This window comes from Eumetopias jubatus, unplaced genomic scaffold, assembly GCF_037043125.1.
Source record: "Eumetopias jubatus isolate StellerSeaLion01/CBP00866 unplaced genomic scaffold, mEumJub1_p1.0 scaffold_14, whole genome shotgun sequence".
Lineage (NCBI taxonomy): Eukaryota > Metazoa > Chordata > Mammalia > Carnivora > Otariidae > Eumetopias > Eumetopias jubatus.
Genome location: NW_028274820.1, coordinates 87,497,978 through 87,508,283, shown reverse-complemented (window position 1 = coordinate 87,508,283; position 10,306 = coordinate 87,497,978).

The window sequence follows — 10,306 nt, the reverse complement described above, 5'->3', positions numbered from 1 at the left end:
GGGCAGTGTTGTAAGGCTGAGCCTTAAACCTGTGGGATCTGATGCCATCTCCAGGTAGATAGTGTCAGAATTTAGTTGTATTGTAGGACACCCAGTTAGTGTCAGAGAATTGCTTGGTAGTTGGGGAAAACACACACATTGGGATTGGGTGCAGAGTGTAGAAACATGAAATAGCTGGATTCTATGTACTGCTACTGGCCACATTAGAAATTGAAATAAAAAACTATGGATTCCTTTAAATTAACAATAATAACCCCATTCCATGTTAACATAAATAATACTTTTATTTTTAAAAGCTGTATTATAAAACAAAAATATACTTGTGAGCAGAGCGGCATTGTTGTATGTGTCTGCAAATCTCTTTATTTTCTGGATGAGTAAAGGGCAGCTGGACTCTTGTGTCGGCTTCTGCATTCAATCTACTGTGAAATGTTGTTTTCGTTGAAGTATGAGGAAATTCTGGCCTCACTCAGATTTGCCATTGAGAACAGGTATAAAATTTTCATAGCCTTTTCTTTTTTTCTTTTCTTTTAGAGAGGGATGGGGAGAGGGGGGCAGAGGGAGAGAGAGAATCTTGAGCAAACTCCGCGCCCAGCACAGAGCCCAACAGGGAACTCAATCTCACGACCCTGAGATCATGATCTGAGCCAAAACCAAAAGTCAGATGCTTAACTGACTGCCCCACCCAGGCCCCTTTCATAGCCTTTTCTGATAATTGTGGATATTCTTCTGATAACTGAACAAGTGGTACAGTTTCTTTTTTATTTTATTTTATTTTTTTCTTAAGATTTTATTTATTTATTTATTTGAGAGAGAGAGCGAGATAGAGCATGAGCAGGGAGGAGAGGGAAAAGCAGGTTCCCTGCAAGCAGGGAGCCCAACACGGGGCTCAATCCCAGGACCCTGTGATCATGACCCAAGCCGAAGGCAGACGCTTAACCAACTGAGCCACCCAGGCGCCCCAAGTGGTATATTTTCTTAAAGATAGCTTGCAATGTGGAATTTGAAACCATATCACTGAACTTGTATTCTCTGTTACAATGAAATACATTAGTCTCTCTTGACTTTTGAATGGATCTTTGTATCTATTCATGATTTTGCAATCTCCTGGATTGGTCATTTAAAAAAATATTGGGGGGGGGGATGCCCACCATGCCTTCGGCTCAGGTCATGATCTCAGGGTCCTGGGATGAAGCTCCATGTTGGGCTCCCAGCTCAGAGCAGAGTCTGTTTCTCCCTCTCCCTCTGCCCTTTTCCCTGTTCCTGCTCTCTCACTCTCTCAAATAAATAAATAAAATATTTTTTAAAATATTGGTAGGACAGGGCGCCTGGGTGGCTCAGTTGGTTAAGCGACTGCCTTCGGCTCAGGTCATGATCCTGGAGTCCCGGGATCGAGTCCCGCATCGGGCTCCCTGCTCGGTGAGGAGCCTGCTTCTCCCTCTGACCCTCTCCCCTCTCATGTACTCTCTCTCTCTCATTCTTGCTCTCTCAAATAAATAAATCTTTAAAAATAAATAAATAAATAAAATATTGGTAGGACATCCAGTGGCTCAGTTGGTAGAGCATGTGACTCTTGATCTCAGGGTCATGAGTTCAAGCCCCACATTAGACATGGAGCCTACCTGAAAATATATATATATTGGCTCATCCCAAATCATAAGACTCTTCCAAGCAAGGGCCCATTTCATATAATATCAAAAGCTACATTAATTAATCTCAACACCAATCCCATCAGAAAAGACTTTAAGTATTAGTCAGCTGTCAAGCTCACAGAGGTAGATACAAGGTTTCCAGATTCTAATTTCCACTTTAAAGCTGATGTTTTATAATTGGCAACAAACAATTACTATCAGTTGTTTTCATTGAAGTGACAGTCTCACTTTGATCACTTTCAAAAATATCTGCAAAAATAATAAACAATTTGTCATTCTTTGAAGTAAAAAAAAAAGTTTTCCATGAAGAAAGCAGCTAGTTCAGTTCACAACTCAAGAAACCCACACATGCTTTTTTCTTAAAACAACCATCATACTTCAATACGCACTAGAAGTTTTTCATGCATATTTCCTATATCATCACACAGAACAATAAAAAAACTCATGGGTTAAGATTGAACAAAATTAATCTTATACAGCTTCATCAAAAACAATCTTGGGGGCGCCTGGGTGGCTCAGTCGTGAAGCGTCTGCCTTCGGCTCAGGTCATAATCCTAGGGTCCTGGGATCAAGCCCAGCATCGGGCTCCCTGCTTCTCCCTCTCCCACTCCCCCTGCTTGTGTTCCCTCTCTCGCTGTGTCTCTCTCTGTCAAATACATAAATAAAATCTTTAAAAAAAATAAATAATATAATGGGAGCACCTGGCTGGCTCAGTCTGTGGAGCACACCGCTCTTGATCTCAGGGTTGTGAGTTCAAGCCCCACGTTGGATGTAGAGAATACTTAATATAAATTCTTAAAAAATAATAGTAAAATATGATGAATACCCACACATGAGAGACCCGCTTAACAAAGAACATTTTAGTAATCTGTCCAAAGCTCCTTCTGTGCCATCTTACAGCCTGCTCTATCCTCCACCTCAAGACAATGAGTCTCCTGAAGTTTTTATATTTTTAGTCTTACTTTCCAGAATATCTTTAGTGCATGTGTATGCATCCCTAAACAACTATTTTTAAGTTTAGCATGGTTTTGAAGTCAATTACTTTTTTTTTCTTTCTGCTAGTTTTCCTGTCAAGATACGTCAGCTCTGCCAAACCGTAAATACCAATCACAGTTCGTGAATGAATTCTCGGCTCTGTCAAGGACAGTGTGGTCTCGAACAAATGACTCCACGAGTCTGAGCCTCAGTTTGTTCTTCTGTAGGAGCCTGAGCACAGGATCATCACTGTCCCTCCCAGGACCAGTCACCATGTCACCAGAGGAGCCCTGGTCACAGAGCAGACAGAGCTGGAGGACAGAAGGAGAGATAAACTCAGTGCTCTGGACCAAAGGAGTGTGGACCTTAGCACAGCAGGACTCGTGAGAAGATGCAGAGAGCACAGGGAGAGAGTCTGCAGGTTTCCCCTTTTGGAAAGTAAGGCACACAATTAGCGGGGGGTGGGGAGGTCACTCTCTCTCTGCCCAAAATTTCCTCCAGCCTCCTATGGCTCCCCTGGGTTAAAAAAAAAAAAAAAAAGTAGGTTTACAACTGCAGGGGGCTTTCCCTACCCCTAAATTCCCAGCTCTCTGTTCCAGGAAACTTTTTTTTTTTTAAGTAATCTCTGTACCCAACACGGGGCTCAGCTCAAACTCACAACCCCAAGATCAAGAGTCACATGCTCTTCCGACTGAGCCAGCCAGGCGCCCCATGTCCCAGGAAACTTCTAAACACAGCACCTTGGCACTGTCCTGCATTAAATTGCTGTAGCTTGGGGCCTTGACCAAATACTTGGCCTCGTTCATTCAGTCATTAATTATGATGTACCAGGCACTCTTTTGAGTGCTGGGGCACAGTTGGGTGAATAAGCTAGTCTCTGCTCTCTACCTATTCAAACTGGGAAGGCAGCAGAGAAGAGGCAATCGATTTCAGGTTGTAATAAGTACCACAAAGAAAAACGAAGCAGCGGGGCATCTGGGTGGCTCAGTCGTTAAGCATCCACCTTTGGCTCAGGTCATGATCCCAGGGTCCTGGGATCCAGCCGCGCATCGGGCTCCCTGCTCCGCGGGAAGCCTGCTTCTCCCTCTCCCACTCCCCCTGCTTGTGTTCCCTCTCTCACTGTGTCTCTCTCTGTCAAATAAATAAATAAAATCTTAAAAGAAAAAAAGGAAAAACAAAGCAGCAGTGGGGTCTCCAGGGTGGTTGAAAGAGACTCGTTCATTCATCTCCTGGGCTAAGATGCAAGGGCTGCCAGCTGAGGAGGAGAGAGGCATAGATAGGGAAAGTGAGAACAGAAGAGAAGGAAGAAAGACCATGATTCCTCCGTGATTCATGGAGTGGGGCGGGGCCTGCCCTGGTTAGCTAAGTAGCCCAGAGCCCTGGCCTTCCTGGTGCTTACCTTGAGTTCATACCCTCTGCCCCCAGGTATTCTCCGGGGGGCCTCCTACCCCAAGGTTGGGAGCTTATGACAGTCTGGCTGGGGCCCCAGGGGAGACCTTTGAAGGAGACAGGTGGACACACCAAGCACGACCAGAAAACCTAAGCCCACAGGTGCTCCAGGATGACCTGGCTGGAGTCATTTGTTTGTGATGAAAGAGTGAAAGCAGAACAGCATTTTCCCTGAAAATCAAGTGGCCCCTGAGGCAGCTGTCATTTTGAGAGGGCTGTGCATGCAAGACCTCCTGGACTGGCCTGTCAATAGGCTCAGGAAAAAAACTGAGCCCCAGGGAGCAGTGAGTCACCACTGCATGACAGCCACAGCCACCCAGGGCTGAGCGCAGACGCCAGGAGGACTGACTCAAGACTGCTCTGGAGACAGGAGAAGCAGGGGCGGCAGCCAGGAGAAACCCAGGCCTCAGCTCTCCCAGGTGCTACACAGCTCCCTCCCAGAAGGCCACCGCCCCATCCCTACCCTACAATACCCAAGTCAACCATGCAGACCCCCTTGTCCATGAAGTTGCCCCTCATTCTCTCCTGGATGGGAAATCCTGAGCCTTCCATGTGGCAGCAGATACCAAAAAAAAAGGAAAGAAAATAATCCTTCCTTTGAGGAGGTCACAGTCTCCTGGAGCAGATTAGGAACTGAGTGTGAGGAGTGCTGGGCATATATGCACATGTGCATGCAAGTGTGTGTGTGTGTGTGTGTGTGTGTGTGTGTGTGTGTGTGTCTCACATATGATATTATAAGCACACGAGAGGCCACCTCACCCAGCGTGGGCCATTGGGAGGGATGAGTGGGATCTGCCAGGCTAAGTGCAAGAACCCTTACAAAGGAGGAAAAAAGTAGGGGATCTATGTGTCCAGAGAGTGAAAATGGAGGAAGCATGGCCACCTCCTCAGTCTAAATACACTAAAGCCACAACTTGCTTCCTGGTTTTCTTTCAACCCAGGGCTTCAACACATCCATATCCGAAGATGATACACCATTAACCATGATTGCAAGTGGCAAAACTGTCCCATCCCCTTTTATTATCAAATTTTTGGTGGGGGAGTCATGGGAGATAAGTATAAGAAGTTTCAAATGGAGTAAAAGCTATCCAAGATGAAAGCAGGGTGACCAACTGACCCAATTTTAGCACCAAATGTTCTGCATCCCAGGAAATCCTTGGTCCCAGTTCATCCAGGACAATGGGTCATCCTAGAAAAGACAGTATAAGGGGTGCCTAAGTGGATCAGTTGGTTAAGCATCTGCTTTTGACTTGGGTCATGATCCCAGGGTCCTGGGATGGAGCCCCTCATTGGTCTCCCTCGTTAGTGGGGAGGGTCTGCTTCTCCCTCTCCCTCTGCCTGCCGCTCCTCCTGTTTGTACACTGTGTCTCTCTCTCAAATAAATAAATAAAATCTTTAAAAAGAAAGGAAAGAAGAAAAGACAGTGCAAGAAGAGAGAGGAAGCCAGGAACCTGGCTAGCTGATCAATTAACCACCTTGGGGAGGTGAGGTTTGGCTGCAGGTGACAAAGGGGATGTGTCTATATGTGACAGAGGGAATCTCCTTTGGTAGCATTAACCCCACTATACGCCCCTCCTCGTCATCACCCTGTCTTGAATGCCCCTGGCAGTTGTCATCTGTCCCTCACTAGTAGACTCCACACAGCCCCCCAGCAGTGCTTCCTCACCTCTCAATGACCCCTTGGTGGGGGCACACTGGGCTTCCATCCCCCTTCAATGGATAGAGCACGGCTGGCAGCCTCCCTGGCCTTGTAGCAAGCCCCCAGAGTTGTGCTTTGGCAATGTCTCCAAGCAGCTGTCTTTAACCTGTTCCTGCCCAGCATCCCAGCATACTCCCTGCACACATGGACCCCCTTGCTCACATTCTGTGCCCCTGCAACAGCCTTGCACAGTGATTCATGGCACATGGGAGGAGGAGGATGTCAGAGCAGCTTAAGCAATGGACAATATGACTCTTCGAGTCTTCCCCTCTGAAAGGAGATATCTAAGCACCCCTACCCCCAGCCAAGGCAGGGTCAGCAGGAGCAACAATGTTGTTCCACTGATGCCACGCGTCTACCAGACCCCACGTCTGCCCGCAAGCCACCAGTCACACTCAATGCCTACTCTGTTGCGAGGTTGCCCGTGAAAAGCCCCTGTGTTGTGGCTCCTGGCTCCAGCAAGGTCTTTGATACAAGGTCTCCATTCATGCCAGGCTGGCCCTCCTCAGCTGTACAGGCAGCCCCTGCTCCCTGAGGAAAGCTGCCTGGGGTACAGGGTGAATCTTCCCCTCAGTTTCCACAAAGGCCAAGCACACACTGCCTATATTCCCGCCCTCCACCCAGCACCGCCTTTTTCTGCCTTCTGGGAAACCCTGAGGCAGGCTCAGAAAAGCAGGGCCCAGGAATGCACCCCACATGGGTCTTGGGGAGCCTGTACCTCTCTGTTAACAGCCGTCCAAGCTCCTGGCTGCCACAAAATGTCAGAGAGAGGGCACACACAATGAAGCATCAACAGGAAGAAAACCAGCTGTCTCAAAGGTGCCTACCTCCAGGGACTGAATGAAGAGAGTCAACTCTGGGGAATAGGGCAACTTAATTGGTTGGAGAGCTGGTTGACTGGCTTTTTGAAGCTCATGAAGTGTGATGAGTCCTGTGCTATTCTGCAGCACGTGCAGGCTCCAAGCAATGGAATAGAGCAGCAGTTCTCAAACTTGAGCATCCACCAGAATCATCTGGAAGGCTTCGTACAACACAGATTGCTGGGCCACACACCAGAGTCAATGGTTCATCAGGACTGGGGTGGGGCCCAGGAATTTGCCTTCCTACCAAGTTCCCAAGAGATGCTGATGCTGTGGTCAGAGGACCTCACTTTAAGAACCATCAGAATAGGGTCTCCCTTGTTAAAAAAAAAAAAAACAACAAGCCCAACATGGAGGCACTTGTGCTAAGGCCCATGTCACCTAACCAAACTGCAGTTTCAGCCTTTGCCAAGAATGTAATTTTCACCAGTCAGTCTGGAATTTCCTGGTCAACACCAATGAGGAAATCTGCGTTATAGACCCCTGGTGTCCTGGTGTCCTCCAAGGGAAGGTGACCTTGCCTGAAATGATCCACTCGTTGCAAGAATCACTGCCTTGCCCTGACTCCTCCTACCTATGAGTCTTCCATTTCTTTATTGTTTATTGTTATGTTAATCACCATACATTACATCATTAGTTTTGGATGTAGTGTTCCATGATTCATTGTTTGTGCATAACACCCAGTGCTCCACGCAGAACGTGCCCTCTTTAATACCCATCACCAGGCTAACCCATCCCCCCACCCGCCTCCCCTGAGTCTTCCATTTTGTACAACTTCTCAGAACTCCTGCTAGGTAGGATGCTGCCGATTCATGAGTCATTGAATAAAGCCAGTAAGATCTTCACATTTATTCAGTTGAATTTTGTTAACACCCCTGACCTCAAGGAGATTATAAATCATTTGAGTTCCCAAAGGCAGTTCCAAAGCAAAAAGTACCCATGAAGGCAAGGCACACTGAATACATCAGAATTGAGGGAATTTGGGAAAAAAAGAGGGAGACGTGTTGAGCACTTACTACAATGTTATTATCATCTCGCACAATCATCATGAAGGCCTATAAGCTGGGTAATCATTTCCCAATTTCACAGATGAGGGGGAAAAAAAGGCTCAAAGGTCCATCACTTCCCCAAGGGTAAATGAGTAAGAGAGTAAGAGTGTCAGGCTATTCAGCACTCTGAGGCCAGGCCTGCCTGACACCCAGAGGGGAGGTGGGGTTTGTCAGAGGTCCTTCCTAAAGGAAAAGTAAGTAAATCAAGCTAGATGATGAAGGTGATGAGCAGTGAAGAGGGGTGAGTTTATGAAATGCCATATTGAAATGGGGGGGAGGAGAAGGAGAGGAAGGGAGGTGTCCTTCATGTTGGATGGGATAAGAGTCAAGAAGGTAAGAACGGACTGTTTGTGGGGAAGGTTGGGATAAATGGCAGGCCAGGGTGGCCCTGTTGAAGGGCAGTGAGAAGTGAGTTTGTTGAGACTGGGAAGAGGAGACCCCGGGCTGCTGTTAGACCTTGAGTGTCACACCAAGACCCCGGGGCCAGATACAGTAGTCAGCAGGTGCTCCTGTGGGTTCTAACATTGACAACAGCATGACCAGGCTAGGGCGTGAAGAAGCTAGTCTGGCAGCCAGAGGGGAGCAAGGAGAGCCTGAAGCAAGCCTACCTAGTTGTAGGTCAGGGCAGCCAGTGAACAAGGTCATTCCCTATTATTAGCATGTGATAAGTGGAACAGTCCTGCATAGGTTTTGAAAACCAGTGTGGGGTTTTTTTTGTTTTGTTCTTCTGCTTTTTAAAGATTTTCTTTTTTTATTTTTATTTATTTATTTTTAAGGTTGTATTTATTTCTTTGACAGAAAGAGAGAAAGAGTACAAGCAGGGAGTGGCCGGGAGAGGGAGAAGCAGTCTTCCCGCTGAGCAGGAAGCCCAATGACATGGGCTCAATCCTAGGACTCTGGGATCATGACCTGAGCCAAAGGCAGACACTCAACCGACTGAGCCACCCAGGCGCCCCTTAAAGATTTTATTTTTAAGTCATCTCTACCCCCAACATGGGGCTCAAACTTACAACCCCAAGATCAAGAGTCCCAAGCTCCACTGACTGAGCCAGCCAGGTGCCCCCTGTGAAATCCAGTGTTACCACTCCCAACCCACCCTCCCCCCAGATTATGTATGGGTTGTCATCTTGTTTTTTTTTTCTCACCTTCTCAGGGGTCACAGTGACCCCCCAAAGAACCCAGCATCCTGCAGGGAAGGGAAGGAAAATTAGTGTTAAATAAATGGGCACAATGCAGGCCAGGAGACATTTTCCCAGACTGAAAAGGGCCTCAGGACAGCGAGTGTCCCTCTCTCTGACTCAGAGGTGTCCTAAAATGAGAGTTCTATGGGCTCTTTCCCAGTCTTTTTATTCACTCCTTATGACGTCCTGGAAGCTTATTCCCTTTTGTTCAGCCTCCAACGGGGAAGGAGAACAAAAGAGCCCTTAACCAAATGAGGCTCCTTTTAAAGGCCCTCCCTAAGAAAGTGAGAACATTCTCATTGCTCTGGAGTGGGTGGGGTGCATCCGTCTCCTGGCCCCGCCATCACAGGGGCTGCCCACAGTGGGGGGGTGGGGATTAAGGGAGCCTGTGGGGTGCCCCACCATGCCCCTTCACCAGGCCCACCCACTCTCCAGGTTCACACAAGTATCTTCTTCCAGGAGCACAAGAACATGAGGCTGCGAAGGGAGATTCCTAATTTCATTTGTCCTCAGATCCAATCTTTTAGCGAGTGGGCAGCAGGCCAGGCCAGGCCCACAGAAGAAAGCCGCCATTCCCATCGTGGTGCGGTGGAACTGAGCCAGAGGGTGGGGGAGATGCTGTCTGCAAGAGGCGCTTTGGAAATTCCTCACATTTTTTGTCCTTTGTCTCTGGGCATTGAGATGGAGATCTACGTTTGACTCTGCAGAGAGCTCCCCATCTCTCCTTTGCATTCAAAAGGAAGCTCCTAGCCGGGAGGAGAAAGAATTTGTGGCTGTTTTCTCATCTCAATGACCAATTGAGTCACTTGGGGGTGGGGGTGGGGGTACAGCAGGGGAGATTGGTTTTCTTTTGCTGCTCTTCACCACATTTCCCTCACTCACCTCTGGCCCCAGCGGCAGGCCCAAGTCCTAAGTGAAGTAAATGTGACACGCTTTCTGAGAAGAGCCGCCCTCCAGCGCTCTCAGGGTTCCAGGGAGCATCAAAGGCGCCTGCATCCGCCAGCCTGACTGGGAGCCAGGACGCCTGGGTCCTGAGGACTCTGTAAGACCCCGAGCAAGCCACTGCGGACCTGGATGCCTGGCTCCTGCCCCCCTCCCGACGTGGACAGGAGTTTGGTCTCACCCTCCCACTTCCCACCCCAGGAGTGGTCAGGGCGCCAAAGGTGACGGTCAGGGTGTGTTCGATGGGAGACCCACATGATGAGGGGCACGGGTGCCATAACGAGTTCATGAAGAGATTAGCCAGAAGCCCCCGTCGGCCGGTAATTTCAGGCTTCCACCTGCCCTCGGTCCAGCAAGTCTTGTGTGGTTGTTGGGAAGGAAGATGCCTTCACTACCAGTGCGAGATCCTGCCCTTCCCTTCTTCCGCTAAACTGGCACCCCTCTCACACCAGATGCCACTTTGCAAATCAACGGATTCCCAAGCAGCGAGGGGGTGGGG